This window comes from Aulonocara stuartgranti, assembly GCF_965226115.1.
Source record: "Aulonocara stuartgranti genome assembly, chromosome: 17".
In the NCBI taxonomy this organism is placed as follows: domain Eukaryota; kingdom Metazoa; phylum Chordata; class Actinopteri; order Cichliformes; family Cichlidae; genus Aulonocara; species Aulonocara stuartgranti.
In genome coordinates, this window is record NC_138953.1 from 29,885,085 (window position 1) to 29,901,258 (window position 16,174).

General features: G+C 40.0%; 1 protein-coding gene across 4 annotated transcripts in view; it reads left to right on the forward strand.

The window, feature by feature from the left end:
• The window catches only part of plxna4 (plexin A4), a 255,363-nt gene that overhangs the window by 92,064 nt on the left and 147,125 nt on the right, over positions 1-16,174 (forward strand). The window lies entirely within an intron of this gene.

Here is a 16,174-nt window from a genome sequence, read left to right on the forward strand (position 1 = left end):
GCAGAAGAACCAGTCTCGGTACCCAGATATGTCAGCTGCGGCTCTTCTAAACGACGCCCATCTGTTGAACCTTAATCAAAATTTCCATATTTTTCTCATGCACTGTTGTGTTTCTTCGCTTCTTTTCTCCCTTACTCCACTGTCCGCCTCCTAACTTGTTTGCAGTATTTAAATGCTAATTTGTAAAATAGAGAGTGTTCTCAGGGTGGCCGCATATGTTTTGGTAAGGTGAATTTGAAATATGATGATGATAGAAGTGGCTCGCAGCAGAAAAACCTTGCTCTCACTGCGAACAGGGTCTTGACCCACCGTGGTATGGTAATGATAGACAGAGGTGGAGTGATGTGCCTTGGTGCGTCCAGTTTCTTTTCACTTATGACTTGCAGTGGCTTTGGTTCCTTAGGGGATTCAATATAGATTTTCTTTTCTCTTAAAGCAGATCTAATCCGAAGTAAGTGGCCGGTCTGTCTCATCAGTTGACATCTAGTCACACCCATTGGTGCCTGACAGGACAGGCAATTTATGTATTGTTTTAGCCGAATTAGTCTGCCCCTTTTATTTGGTCACAGCCTCCTGGACGATCAATAAGATCCCTGTTTTTGTGAACACCGCTTCTTTACCTCAATTAATAGCCAGTGCAGTCGGGCAAAACTGAATGGCTCATGGCTGGTTAATGGATATTGTTTCTAGCTTTTCGATGTTTTAGAGAAATGTGAGTTTGCATTTAGATTATTGGGTTAATCTGTTATTATCACACAAAAAAATTAATTTCAGAGTATAGTATTAGCAACACTGGTATTAGGTGGGATACTCGTCTAAGCAGTGAAGCTGTAGAATCTAAAAGACAAGACAGTTTTCTTAAGCCTAGTAGGATTTAAATGTAAGGCAGCAGCCCCACAAATTGCATTCAGCACACAAACTGAGCTATAAACATGGAAAAGGTACTGCTTCTTGTCAGCCAGAGACAAAGGCTGTTTGGACAGGGGTGACCGTTATTTACATTGCACCTCTGTTCAGCTTTCCTATTCTTTAAACGCCATGCCAAAGGCACTTGGAGTTGCAGCTGCTGTGTGCAGATGACAGTCTTCCAGCTCTTTCAGAAGCTGTACGTGAACGCTGTCAGTGAGTCGCTCTTATGTTCTGTTTTTCCATCTCAATATCTAAAACTCTCAGAAGTTGTTTCCCCAGTGACTCATTTTTTTTAACCTGCAGAGGAAACTATTGCCATTTTTCAGCTCTATTCCATGCTAAAGCTTATGCATTAAGATTGTTTACTGTAGGTCGATGTGAGAAACATACTGCATCACACTGTGTTTAGGCTGCACAGTTATGGCTTTTTATCTCTAATCCCAGCCATGCTGTCTTCTTAAAATGTCTATCTGAGGGCTCCATGGGGCAGACTGCACGGTGGCTCCTGATGCTAAACCGGCACTTAACAAGAGGCTGGGAACCTCGGGGCATTTAATGGCATGCGAGTTTTTAGAGCTACACTCATCCTCTGTGTATTGATAGGAAACACAGCATCAACAGAGTGGTTTAGCTAACATGGCACTTAAATTAGTTTTCTCAAAGGCTCCAAAGTGAGGTGAACAGGAAGAAATTGTTTTCATTTATCACTATCTAAAAGAGGGTTTGAGTTAAAGTCCTCAAGTCTTATCATAGGCAAAAATATACATCCCCTTAAGGTCCTCTTAACTTTACAGAACAAAACGGGGTGCCTCTATAATGTTCAGCATAATGCCGCATCCACCAATTACTTACTGCTTCAGGCCCTATTATGGTTGACAGTGATTAATAAAACTACTGTGGCTACATAAATGAAAATGAGAGGTGAATGTAAAGGGGTGACCAAAGAGACCAACACAGTGAAGAAAATCTGGAGCTTTTAGATAAAAATTCCCACTCTGCCTTCAACTAATTATCCTCCTAGTCTTGTCACTCCCCAAACCAAGCCATTCTACCACAGATAAGCCTCAGGAGACAAAGCTCCTGCAAAACAAGTATGAATATTTATATTGGTGTGTGTGTGTGTGTGTGTGTGTGTGTGTGTGTGTGTGTGTGTGTGTGTGTGTGTGTGTAGGTGGCTTAATTACGAGTGAGATGCACACCGGTGTGCCTGTACATACGGTGTATGTGTACAACATACTATTGTGTTGTTTGTCCAGTGGCTAGTCAGGAGGGAGTGAAGGAGAATGGAAAGAAAGGCTTTGCCAGCAGGCAGCGTTATTCCCTGCGGGGAGTGTTGATTAATGAATCACATCTTTCTAACCTAAGGCTGCTACTATGCTGCTGCATTTTCACAGCACCGCAGAGCGCCAGTCAGCCTTGTGCCAGCCCGCTTCACTGGCACAACATGGGCACAGGATGTGGGTGCTGTCACCGCTAACAGGGATTGAGAGTTAACACAAAGAGAAGAAAATTAGATTCCGGGTCTATTTCATTTCATACAGACAACCCCCCGTGGCATGTTGTTGAATTAGTTTGACATGTATGGTTATTATGTTGTGTAAATTGAGCATTTCATTCTCTGAGTTCTTATTTTATCCCAGCCTTAAAAATACACTTATATTAACACATTTTTTCCCCCACTTTTCTCTCTTTCTTTTATATTTCCCTGATGCCTCGACCCCGTTCGCCTTTTGAAATGGCCCTCTACCAATTTCAGGTATGTAAACGCATTGAAGACACACATTGTATAGACAGTCATTTATACAGTGGTGTAATTTCTGAGCAGTTACCATGTTTTATGCAAGGCAAATGTGTCAGACCTGTCTTGAAGAGTTAAGTCATTAATTTATGAATAATTAATGAAAGGATGTGAGTCCACTAGTAAATGGTCACTTTTAAACAAATACCCTTATAAAAATCAGATTTATAGCTTTATCCTTATCGTGTTCATGTGGAAATTATTTAATTTAGTAACTGATTTTTTAGCCTTAGTTTTTTTTACTTGTATTGTACACTCTTGCAGTTATGGGGACTCAAACTGTCATACACATCCGGTCTATATCCAGACAGTTTCCAGTCCCAATGTAGGGATTAATTGACAATGTTCTTGTTGCATCAGCATTACCTTTTGCCTCTTACTACTGAATAAGCACTGAAGAAAAAATAAAAACGTAGCCATGTGATTTTCCAAGGGTTTTGTGGGGGTTTTGTCTGTGACCTGCGTGGCCATACTGTTTGAGCCATTGCCCTTTGGCCAGAGGCTCTCTTAATCAATTTGCAGCTGGCACAGCAGACACCATGCCGCTAGTTTAGCATCTGGTGTGTGTTAGGAGCTTCTGTCCTCCCTCTGATATGTTTATGTTTTTCTTGTCTCTCCCTTCTTCTGTTTTTCAGAAAGTTCTGCTCTTTGACATTTACTTTGTTTTTATTAACCCAGTAAAAGCTGTGTGTACTCACAGACCTGGACACAGGTGAATGTTGCTAAATCATCAGTAAAAACCTGTGTGTTTGGTCAGCGGTGATGCTAGTATTGATCCTTTGGGACTTGTCTTCAATGATGGCACTCTGTCATCCCGTGTTTCCCTTATCCACACACACATACAGAGACCTTGATAATAATATGGCTGGAGGCAGATATTGCACTGCACTGTCAGCGGTGTTTACAGTACAGCCACACATTAGGTCCACAGAGGATGCTGTAATGACTGTAGAGCTTTGAGTGGTAGCAGCACTGTGCATTTGTGTGTGCATGTGCACATGGAACTGTTTAATCTTTTATGTTTAGAGAGACGTTGCTTTCATAAAATCTACATGCGTAGTTTGTTTGGTTGTGTCAGACACCAGATTACTGGCTGTGTGTCGGTGTAAGTTTGTCAGTGTTTGCTTGGACAGAATGGTATATACTGCTTCAAGAGCTGTGAAGAGAACAAAACATCCATGCACATCAGTGCTAAACTCCACCTCCTTCTATTATCTCATACTCACATGTGTGCTGTCTAAAGCTGTCCAGTGAAATTACAAAATCTACTACTTGTCAGTCTCATAGCCTTTCTCATAATGAGAAACTCCACTTTTTAGCGCTAATGTTTGTTTTGTTACTTCTCCAACACATTTGTTGGCTTTTGGTGATTCTTCCCAGATGGTGACCAAATAATGTGTCAAATAATGATGAAGTGTGCTCCATCTAAACAACAAGCAAGCACATAAAATACAGAAACGTAGCACTTGTATGTCCAAGATGGATGAAATATGCACAAACAGTCGTGAGATTCTTTCATTAATACGACAATATTGATCACCCTTACTTCCTGCCCCACAATAGATGTTGCCAATGGTAACCCATCTTTACAGTGGGAATGATTAATAGCCTTTCCCACTATTTGTTCACATCTCCTGTTTTTGTCTCCATTTCTCCTGCTTCCCAAATCTTCCAAGTTTCACAGCGGGGAGCATGTCTGTGTCAGTGAAACCTTCATGTGACTTGCGAAATAATCTAAACTTCTCTAAACTTGTCCATCTGTTTAAACAACTTTCTCCCGGAGATGTTTGTATTTGGCAGCATTCGTTCATTTTACAAAAGTCTAGCTGGATGTTTTTATTTCTCTTCTTTCAAAAGATTTCTTCTGTGGAGCCAGAGGTCATTCACAAAGTAATGCAACCAGACATAGTTGTACATCCATCAGTTCTTTTCCCACCGTTCTTTTAAAACTCAGGTCGGTTTCTGAAGCCACAGAGTACAGGAACGTTCACTACAGACACACATCCCTTACATTTTTCTGATATTATCCGTAGCACTTTCTGACGAAGTACAGCCTTTCATCCTTCGTCTTGCTAACACCAGGCAGAAATCTCTTTTTTTTCTTGTCCAAGGTCATTGTGTGATTCTCAATAATAACTTTTCTCCTGTTTCATTAGCCATACATCTGATTTTAAAATTATATTTTTTATTATTAATGATTACAGTCTGCTTAACGTACAACTGCAATGTACTTGCTTAGCAAAAATTTCTAAGACATATTCCCTAAATTCCTAAACATTTCCTAAATTGCTAAAATCCTTTTAGAAATTGAATAGATTAATCTCTTTTCACATATGGCCCCATTTTTTTCTTTTTTAAAGACTGAATTATTGCAATTATTATACAAGCTTTGTTTTGTTTCATTTTTTCCCAGACTTTGCTTTGATATTTAGTTGACCTCAAGCACACTGGTCCAGTTGAATATTCTTTGTTCAATTCAAATATCTTGTCCTGAAGAGAATTCAAAGATCCAAAGATTCAACACATGATACACAATAAAAACAAATCTACACAATAAGGAAATATCAGGAGGTTGCATTGTCTCAATCTTTTAAGGCATAGTGTGTGTATCACCAATATTATTCCACACAATGTTGGACATAGTGCAAAAGGTAATTCTTCAGTCTGTCATTCTGGTGTGATTTTAACTTCGGCAGCACAGCTTTTGAGGATGCTTCCAAGCCAAAATGCATCGCCACAGCAATTATTATGCCAGCGTATGCTGTCATTGCTGTTATCATAAAGACTTTAAGTGGAAGCCCATTGACCTTTTAACCAGAGCTTTTCCTTCCTCGTCACAAAGGAAGCTGTTAAGCTCTTAACAGGACTTCTTACCTAGATTTTCAATTGCTGTCTCTGGATGGAAAACCCTGCCACAAGATGAAAAGCACTTAATCCATCAGGTGATGTCAGAGGGCTGAGATGGTGTCAAGAGAGAGAAAGTGTGTAAGCAGGACAACCTGTGATTTAATTTTTTTTTTTTGGTTGTAGTTCCTTTCACACAGTTTACAGAGGTTTTTTTTTTTTTTTTTTTTTTTTTTTAAATCCACCATCCTTACAATTTGACTTCCCTTTAAGTCTGACTAACACTCTCAACTCTGCACGCCCCTCCCTAAAAAGCTATCCGAGACCCACCTGGCTGCACCTGCCTCCACCCGCTCCACCTGAACGCCCTGTCATCCTCCCATGCAATTTAATTGCTCATGTGATAGTGTAATCCATGCTAATTTAGGCAGATGAGATGTGTAGCAGTGGAAATGCCACATGTCTCAGCATGGTGTCATGGGCTGGTGTGATCACTCCTTGCTTGGAGGAGATTCAGTGGAACAGCAGTCTGGACAGCTGCAGGAGTAGAGTGAAAAGGAAGACGGGTGATTAGAGGTAGAGATGAAAATGGGAACAGAAACATCCGTGAAATTTGGAGTTATAATTGTTGCTCTAAGTTATTCTCAAGCAAACTGGATACAAGTAGCTACAGCTGTGCCAGTTTTTCTCCCTTAAACTTAATTTAAATCTAAGCAAATGTAAATGTATATAAATTTAAAAATATTTACCATGTTGTAAGATAACAATAATTTCAATTAATGCAGATGTAGTGCAATATATAGTCGCACTGTGCTGCGTGTATTGCACAGTACACAGCTTTTCCATGTTGTCTGTACTTGCTGGATATTTCTCATGACACAGCAGCAGCCCATCTGGACTGATTGTAATTCATTGAGGGTGTTTGCTGACTCACTGTTTGTCTCTCCGCCTTCTGTCATATTATCCTGAGTGACAACATTTGACGTGGCAAGGTCGTCCGCTTAGATGCACACACTCACTTCTTGAGGTAACTTTGTCTGCAAGTCAGAAGTCCTGATTTTGATTCTGATTGATTAACGGCAACTATAACATCAGTCGCTTCTCAGTGCAAATAATAAATCAAGTTATTCGATTACTGATCACCTATGGCAACCGTGGTGACCTTTTTATCTGAAGAGAATGTACTGAAGTGAAGACAAATAAGTGACAGATAGCACTAGAGTGCTTTCCCTCCATCGTGCATGTAGCAGTCTTAAATACAAAGCCATTATTATTAGTGTTATCATTCTCAGTGGAATCATAGTGAGCTGCTGGTCTCACAGCTACGTCTGGAACACATTAAAATGCTAATCATATCATGCACTCAGCAGTCACTTTTCTTCTCATTTTTCATATTTTCTCTCAGTCTCTATACTCCTGTGTCAGACGTTCTATCCCTCTTCTCACATTCTCCCCACTCACTGGTATAAGTGTACAATCTTAGCTGATTGTAGGGGAAACAGAGGAGTACATAAATAATGTATCATTTTCTCTCTGCAGATGAAACAGTGATTTTGTTTTCTCAGTTTCCGCTTCAGTTCAGATTTTCTCTTCACCTCCCTTTGTATTGGATACTCATATTCTCCACCGCTCCCTTTCTCTTCCTCAAGACTTCTTTTTGCTTATTATCAGCAGTCATCTTCACCTCTTCAAGCCTCTCAGCACAGATTTGGACCCCTTTCAGTACTCCCCCAATTTACTTATCCACCATAAATTTTGGACATCATATATAAAGGCGCTTCTCTGTCCATTTCCCCCCTCCTGCTTTTTAAATAGGTATTGCTGCCATTGCTCCCACTAGATCACTGACTGGACACAGCACATCTAAATGGGGCTTAAATTATGTAGGGTGAATACCAGCGTACCTCTAGCATGCAAACCAGCTGTTAAACCGTGTTCCCATGGTAATGTGCTACAATCTGAGAAGTGCTACCCAACTTTTTACTTTGGTTTGATAGCATTTTAGCGTGATAGACTGCATGTCTGCATTTATGTGTGCAAGTGTGTATGTGTGTTCACCCTTTGGCAATGTGTCCATAACATTTTCAGGGACCGTGTTTTGATAAAGCACCTTCTTCAGGAGAAGACTTTGAAGATTTGTGTGTATGTGCATGGCCATGTGTGTGTGTGAGTGTGAGAGAGACTATTTCCAGCTGTGTGTGCTATATGTGAGAATTTGGACGTTACCCTTGCCCGATTCTCGCTCGTTTTTTTTCACATTATCTGAAACTGTTCTACAGGAACGACTCAGAGCTTTGTTTGCACGTTAAAGTTATTTAATGTCTTTTTTAGCCCACTAAACTTTTCCACCCTGATTAAAGTTTGACGATCAAAATGCGCAGCAGCTGCCAGAGACACCTCTTTTAAAGACTCCTCTTCAAAGCACTCAGCTATATAATCCAAAACTGAACATGTTGCACAGTATTGTTCCAAAATAAAACTTAACCGAACAGGAATTAGTGGGACGATACCCTCCCTCCTGTTCCTTGTTATTTGAATTGCTCTGAGTCACTCGACCTCTCATGAATATTCAGAGCTGCAGTTGGTCTGCTTTTGTTTTCACCCTCCGTCTTTATTTAGTTGTCCCTCTCTGAGAAATGGCCAGTTTTCCACCTACACAAAGGCATAGAGAAGCAATCTCGCTGCCCCCCTACCATCACAACATACACAAAAGCACTGTCTCACTCAATCACACTGTAGTAGTTGGAACGACAACCTGATACTCACTCCATTCATGAATATTCATCCACACCTGGTTCCGGCAGAAAGTTTTAAGCAGTTTTTTTTTTTTTTGTTCTTTTCACAGCCAAGACAGAAGTTGGAACCTGGGCTTTTGTCATTTGTGTGTGTGTGTTCTGTGCTTAACACTCGCCTGTGTATAATAGGCTTTATCTTTATTTCAGTATTCTTTCTTCTATATACTAGTCTACCTGTGCACTAAAGCTATAGCTTTTGCGACATAAAAATGTATTAAGTATAATTGGTTGATATTCTGACCTTGTGGTAAAATTATGCTTTTATTCTCCTGGTGGGAGCTCGCATATCATATTTCTTTTGCCTGTGAAATAGTAAAGGTTACCAAATGGTGACAGGCTGATTTGCTTTACCTCCTAACAGCACAGCCATTATGCAAATCAGCCATTTCTCGCTACCTTTTTGGGGGCTTTAAGGAGCTTTAGTGGTATATGTGATGTCTGGTATACAATGCTCACTGATCTATACCTCAAGGAAAGTCTGTGATGTCATCCAACAGACCAAAGCAGTGATGCAACATCGGGGGAGGGTTTGGCAATCTGGGGATTATAGTTTGGTGAGAAGGGTTTTGCGGATTGACATCGTTGCCCCGGGCTGTTAGAGGATGTGTGCATGCATGCTACCATTTATGCTAAAGTGCGTGTCTGATACTGTTGTGCCAGACTCTTCACAGCTTTAGTTTACAGCTTGTTTGAACTTGTTTGGGTGCCTGTCTGTCTTCTGTCCTTTTTCCTTTGCTTTTCTAGTTTGAATTTTAACCTTCTCTTATTTCATTGCTTTCAACCCTGACTTATCCTACCATGTTCTCTCTCCACCCCTCAGAAAACTATCCCCGTTTGAGGGCTGTGGTAAGAGAATCGAGAAAGCAAGGGAACATGACTCATCAGAAACAAGCTACTGGCCCGGTCTAGTCACACAACAACAGTATCTCTATCTTTACTTCCTGTTTCTAATGCTTCCACATAAACACGCTTAATGCACACACACGTGCACACACAATTCCTTACCCTTCAAGCTGCCAGTGTTTGAGAGGGTGCGTTTAGGGAATGAGCAGAGGAGGGGAACACGACATGCTCATTAAAGAGAGAAGTTACTGGCTTCGTCCAAACACAGAGAAAATGGTGAGAACAACTTCTCTGTGCTGAGTGTCAGAACTGCCGGGAAAAGTGGAGACAAAATAGGAGGGAACAAGTGAGCAAGCAGTGATAGAGGTGCATCACAGGGAGAACATTAGAGATAGTAGTTTATCTTGTTTGGCTCTTCGGATGACAGTAGTGTGGTCTTTCTCTTCGTTCTCTTTTTGTGTTTGTGTGTGTGTGGATAGGTGTGTGTAGTGTGTGTCCATCAAACCAGTTTCAGGATGGAAAGATAAAAACACAAAGGAGCCTTTGATGTCGTTTTCAAAGACTATATCAGTTAAACACCAAATCAAATAGCACTTTTTAACTAATGCTATTCACACATCAGAGCAGCATAATATCCCCGCACTGACTTCAAACATGACTGCCCACTTGAACAAGTACATGATTGAATAGCCTTAGTAATTTATTTGGAAATGAAGAGTTGTTTTACAAAACTGCATCAAATGCTATATATATAAAAAGTGGATGATTTAACTTTTTGTTTTGATGACATATATTGACATTCATTTTACACCAATGAACAATCATTTTCCTCTTTTTATTTGATATAGACTTTCTGATCTCTTTCTTCTTACGGGGCCTATTTGACATGCGCAGTAGTGTTTCTCTTGTTCTGCACTGTTAACTTACATGAGGCTAAAGTCACTTTAAATGGGTGAAGCACTTGATTACACTCCACTGTCAGCACTGAAACATGTCTCTTTGTTCTCAAGCCAAGATTGATCTAAGGCAGTAATGTAGTAAAAAGATAAATTTGTTGTTTTTATGGAAATATGACAGTCCCTTGAGGGTTGGAGCTGCACCAATGTGCAGTCAATCTTAAATCACTGAAATCAGTATGACCTCATTTTGACTTGGTGGCGGTGATCTCATCGTGAAGCACACGTTTACTGTCAAGTTGAGACGGAGCTATGGCTACATCACTGGACGCTTTTCGAATATTGATTAAATGTTACTCACCTGTTTATTCAGTACACAATGATTAGCCAACATTTGTGCTCTCTCACCAGTGCCCATTTAAAATATAATTAAATATACATATATCTGTATAATATACGCTCACCAGACACCAGACAGACATTTGCTTTCAGACCTGCCTTAATTTGGCTATAGCCAAACGGCTTTAAATTTGAATGTGTTTTGCATTCAAAGGTACTCTTCTGTATACTTACTGATACGACTGGTTACCGTTACCTTCCTTTTAGCTTGATGCGGTCTGGCCATTTTCTTCTGACCTCTGGCATCAGCAAGGCTTTCAGCCCGAGACTGCTGCTCAGTAGATATTTTCTCTATTTGGACCATTCTCTGTAAACCTGCGCAATGGTTTTGTGGGGATATCCCAGTATATTAGCAGCTTCTGAAATACTCGGACCAGCCCAACAACCATGCCACATTCAAAGTCACTTAAATTGCCTTTCTTTCCCATTTTGATGTTCAGTTTTGAACTTCAGCATATCATACCATATGGCCTAAATGCATTGAATTGCTGCTGTGGGATTGGCTGATTACATATTTGTATCAAGGAGCTTTTGAACAGCTGTGTGTAAGAATGTAGCAGGTGAGTGTACTTTTACTGTAGTTTTTATTCTCATTGTACAAAGCCTTTGTTACTGAGTGTTTCTATCTTCCTCTGCGCTTCCTTTATCCCTCGTTCTGTTTCATTGTCTCTAACCCTTCACCTTTCACTTTGATTGCTGCTGTTGGGATGCAGTCCGCACAAGTCCTTAGATATTTCCACTTTTCTCATGCTCTCATTCTCGCAAAGCAAACCAACATGGCGGCCAATTACATCGCCAGACAATGCTCGCCATAAATCATCCATTGCACTGTCAGACACATTGGGACTCAACACTAGAATTTTCCTTCGACTTGCTCGCTCCTTGCTTTGTTCCTTCCTTTTTTCTATTTATGAACTGGTTCAGAGAATCATAGATGCATTGCAGTCATGCTTAGCCACATTCAATCTGCATATCTACCCCAGTTTCTCTTTTGTTCACTTTTTTTTTTCCGCTTATATGCGGATGCCTATGTTCTGCCTTCACTTTAATTACATTTCTTTTCTTACCTTTGGAGCTTACTTCAACTTTTCATCAAGGTTGTCATTTGTTTTGATCTTTCTCATTGCCTGCTTCTCTCCCCTAATCGGACTCTTCGTGCTTTAGTTGCATGCCTGTAAATGTTTTTGACAAGGCTTTCCAGAAGGCTAATTATTTGGTTCATTAGTGTTAAGTACAGTATTTTTTTGTAAGTAAATTGTATAATTCATTGTCCTCAACCCTTCTCTTTGTCCTGTTTTTTCCCTCCATTATTCTGACATTTTTCATGACGGAACACACTACTGTATTGTTTTTAATTTTTTTTCATGCTTTCTTTCTCTCTTTATGTTCTGCTGCTGTTGGTTTTCTCGCCCAATGCCGGGGAACACAAGCGCGTGACCATGAGGGCAAAGAGCTTTTGATGGAGAATAAGTAGAAAGGCACCACCGGTTCAGATGCATACTTTAAAGGGAGATGAGGAGGGATTCAGTTCTGTAAAGCATCACTTTTAATGCTATTGATCTATATCTCTACAGATGTTTGCATTCTGCATAGTGTCTCTAGTTCGCTGCACTGCATGCCTTTGTGTGTGAAGCCTATATATTACATTGGCAACTGATAATTATTTGTTTCAGTGTCATCAGATGAGTATTAAGACGACAAAAAAGGGGTTGTTGAACTCTATTAATGTTCCTCTTATCTGCTCCTATTTAAATTTTTGGGATTGGGCTTTACTGAAGATATACTTCATAGTGTTCTTACTCTGTCACAAGGTAAAGATTCATTGGACCATACTGAAATGAATATGATCAGATGTAAGTCTTTGTCTGTCACTGTAAAACTATATAAAAATGCATTTAAAAACTTTTTTAAGTGTATATTAACAGGTCCTGTCTCCTTTACTGTCACAGCGGGGTGCATCGGTGTATTAGTTAGAGCACGACCCAAGAGCAGGCACAGGCGAGGAGACGTGATGTGACTTTAACAAAAAGCGAGCCTTTATTATGGCCGATAACAGAAGGCAAAACAAAAGCTAAGACGAGTGCAGGCAAGACAACTAAACTGGAAAACGGACTATGAAAAACCTATGATACAGACCTCTATACGAGACTATGAAACCGTGATAAGCTATGACACCTTGAAGACTAATTCTATGACTGTGACTATGAGAACTGTGACAACTATGACGAGACATAACAGGGAAGGTTACACAGACAACACGACCCAGACTGAATGAAACACAGAGACTAAATACACACAGGGATGATTAGGGGAAGTGAAAACACATGAGGACACAGCTGACTAGAGTCAGCACAGGGGAGAAAAAAACTAAATACAATGAACAAAGAACACCAGACTCTTTCAAAATAAAACAGGAAACAAAGAGACATAGACATGACACGAACTTGACAAGAGCCACACAGACATGAAACATCAGGTCGACGCACGGACCAGGGAGAGATGACAAAAGGGACTAAGAAACTAGGACTAAACTTTAACCTAGAAATTAACTAGATGAGCTAAACTAGAACACAAATGACTACAAAAGATACATAAAAATTCAAACACTAGGTCACACGACCCGGTACCCGACATTTACCTTACACAGTACGTTCAAGAACATGTATCAGTTGTCAGTGAGAACCCATTTTCACATACACACGGCGAGCTACTTCATTATAATCAAGCAGGAATCTTACAGTTACACGTTACAAACTCTACAACCATATATGCAGTTGCGTACGCACTTCATATTGTAGCTTTCTGTTTGTGTCAAAATAGCAAATTGACTTTGACAAAGCGTTAAAGGTTTTTAAACGTATCCTTGCCGCGTTGACAGGATTACACGCTGACTTTCTCTCTTCATAAACTATGTATTCGTGTTGAACTTGTTTTTACAAATTCTCTCATCAGCTTGCTCCATGTGAAGCGCGAGAGAGGCTGAAGTTTTCCTTCACTTTGATTTATTGCCGGTGCCTGTCAGTATTAACAATGAATAGTACGGGCCTGAAGCAGCAATGTAGGGACATTGATAGAGAGTTTGTGCATTGCAGTTGTATCAGTGAAGCCTCCCTCTGGCTGTGTGTTAATTAAAGTAGCAAATAGCAACCTTGCGAGAGGCCCGATAACACTTACCAGTGCTGTGTTTACGACTTTTGTAAGCCTCTGAAACACGCATGGCAGTGGGCTCACATGCATATTAATCTACAAATAAACACTTGACAGACATGCAAAACCCACGTGTTGTATCAACTCAGCACATCATAATTAGTCTTTCCTGTTTGTTTTACTTCCGCTGCTTTATTTTCATGCACTAATGGATTCTGTTAATGAATGGGTCTTGCATCATATCACCCCTCCATCCTTCCACCGTTGCCTCCATCCTTCCATCCCAGCTTACTTTATTATGTTTACAAAAAGGCAACAGCAGTCATAAAAAGCTTCTCCAGCGCATCTATTCCAATTAGCTGGCTAATTATTTCATTTTCTTATGTGTGTAACTCAACACTGAAAGAGACTGCCAGAATCTCAGTGGTTTTAAATGTTTTTTTTTTCTTCTTGTGCAGACTTGATATGTTTGTGTTTCCGTATCTTCCCCTACTGTGTTTACCGTTTTTCCTTGAAACTTAAACTGCGGTGATGATTTTTTTTTTTTTTCAAAAAGTCTTTTTGGGTCTAAAGAAGACTGTAGTGAAAGCTAATTGAAGGTAAATGCTGTCACTGATTAAGTTGACAATCCACAGCTACTGTAATTAATGCTAAGCAATTATGAACCTTGTTGAATTCAGTGTCAGAGTTTTAAAATAGAGGCTGTTTAAATTTTGCGAGAGAGTGATGGGGTGAGGAGAGACAGTTTTTGATTAGAGACACTCTGAATTATACACTGCATGGAGGCTAAAGGATGAAAATAATTTCATATTTAATGTAAAGATGGTGGGAAAGGGTGTTAAAGTGGTTCACAACCAGCATAGAAGTGAGTTGTAACACATCAACTTGCTCTGTATTGCAACAGGGCAGAAAAACTATTACAACTTGCTATTACTAGTGGAGACTTGCAGACTGGTCCACAATAAATAGGTTTACCCACAGCCCTAAGTGCAAGTCTCACACTGAGTAGTTCTTTTTCTAAATGTTTATCATCTTAACCATGTTTATACAAGACATGTTGGTCAGGGTGTATACAAGCTGTGACAGCAAAGTTTTTCATTGGCTTTAGGTAATCAGGTTCAAGCTTTTGTGCAACTTTTCTTTAAAAAAGAAGTAGATTCTGTATCAATCCCTCTTAAGCTTCTGTCCCCACATTCATGACCATAAATATTGTCCTGCCCAGACAGCTACCTCCAGTCTACCTATCATGCATATGTGCCAGCCACAGCCAGGAGCCACAATGTCAAACATAAACTAAGTTTTAATTATGCTAACTAATCTTTTACAGCCTTCAATAAAATGTGATATATTACAATTTATAATGTGCTTTTTCTTGTAATTGTCACCAGCCAAAAGATATACAATGTCTTTGGCTCACTTTGGGGAAATGGATGACAGCGCTGGTGTTACCACCATGTTATATGACAGTTTAATTGTATCAAATTGGCAAATGCTACTGCAGACAGGGTGTGTGATAATGGCAAGGTGTCTAGTGACTCATTTTCCATATGTGCGCTATGCTGGTTGCCCAGCTCTGGATGTACTGGGCTAAAATCCTGTGATTGATGGCAGATTTTTATTAAACATGGTATCAGACAGTCAACATGACTTTAAAGCCATAGGGATAAAGAGGCAAGATATGTTGTAGGGCAGGATATAAATGTGTGACCTTCAGTAAGATCCATCCCAATGCAATAACACACTCGTGTATTGCCTTTGTCAAAAACAGGATGCTGGTAATTGGGTTATGTTGTCTTTCAAAGGAAATGTGAGCCGCAGTAATGATGGGATAAGCAGGCTGCCTGTGTTATGTGTCAAGACGTGATCCAGTTGTGTGCCGGTGCAAAACCGGAATCTGATTACATCTGGTTTCTGTGTGATTTCCTCTTGTTATCCAATACCTTAAATATGAACCAGAATCAGCTAGTGAGATCACACAGCTCACAATCATTTGGTAGCGCAAATAGCGAAGATGAATGCGGTGGGACCCATCTGAGTGATGTGTCTTTCTCTCTATCTGTGTCCATGCGTGTAGGTGTGACTGCGCATGGATGTTTCATCTATATATTCCTGATATCATCTATACACTCTGACAGCCAATATAAATCCTTTTATGAAGATGTTTATCTGTCTGATGGGAGGCTTGGCACAGTGGCCCTGCTCAGGTCAGATTGTTACATCAGTCCGACAGCTCTGCCTTTAGTTGTGACTCCTACAGTCAAAGATATAGAGTGTGTTACTCTACACTGCATCTAAAGCCTCATAAGCATCATATAGTATCATAACAGTGTGGTAGAAAGTATAATAATAATATGTTTGGTTATGAAAAGATTAAAAATATGTTAATAAATCTCTATAGTACAGCTAAGAATTGAAAGAACACCTTTTTCCTATGATCCAATTAATTATCTATGCAGCTGAATATAAATAACACATTCTCGCGAGACCTTTTGTTGCAATGTTCAAGAAAACGATCTGCCCACTTCCCACTATGATGGTAGACA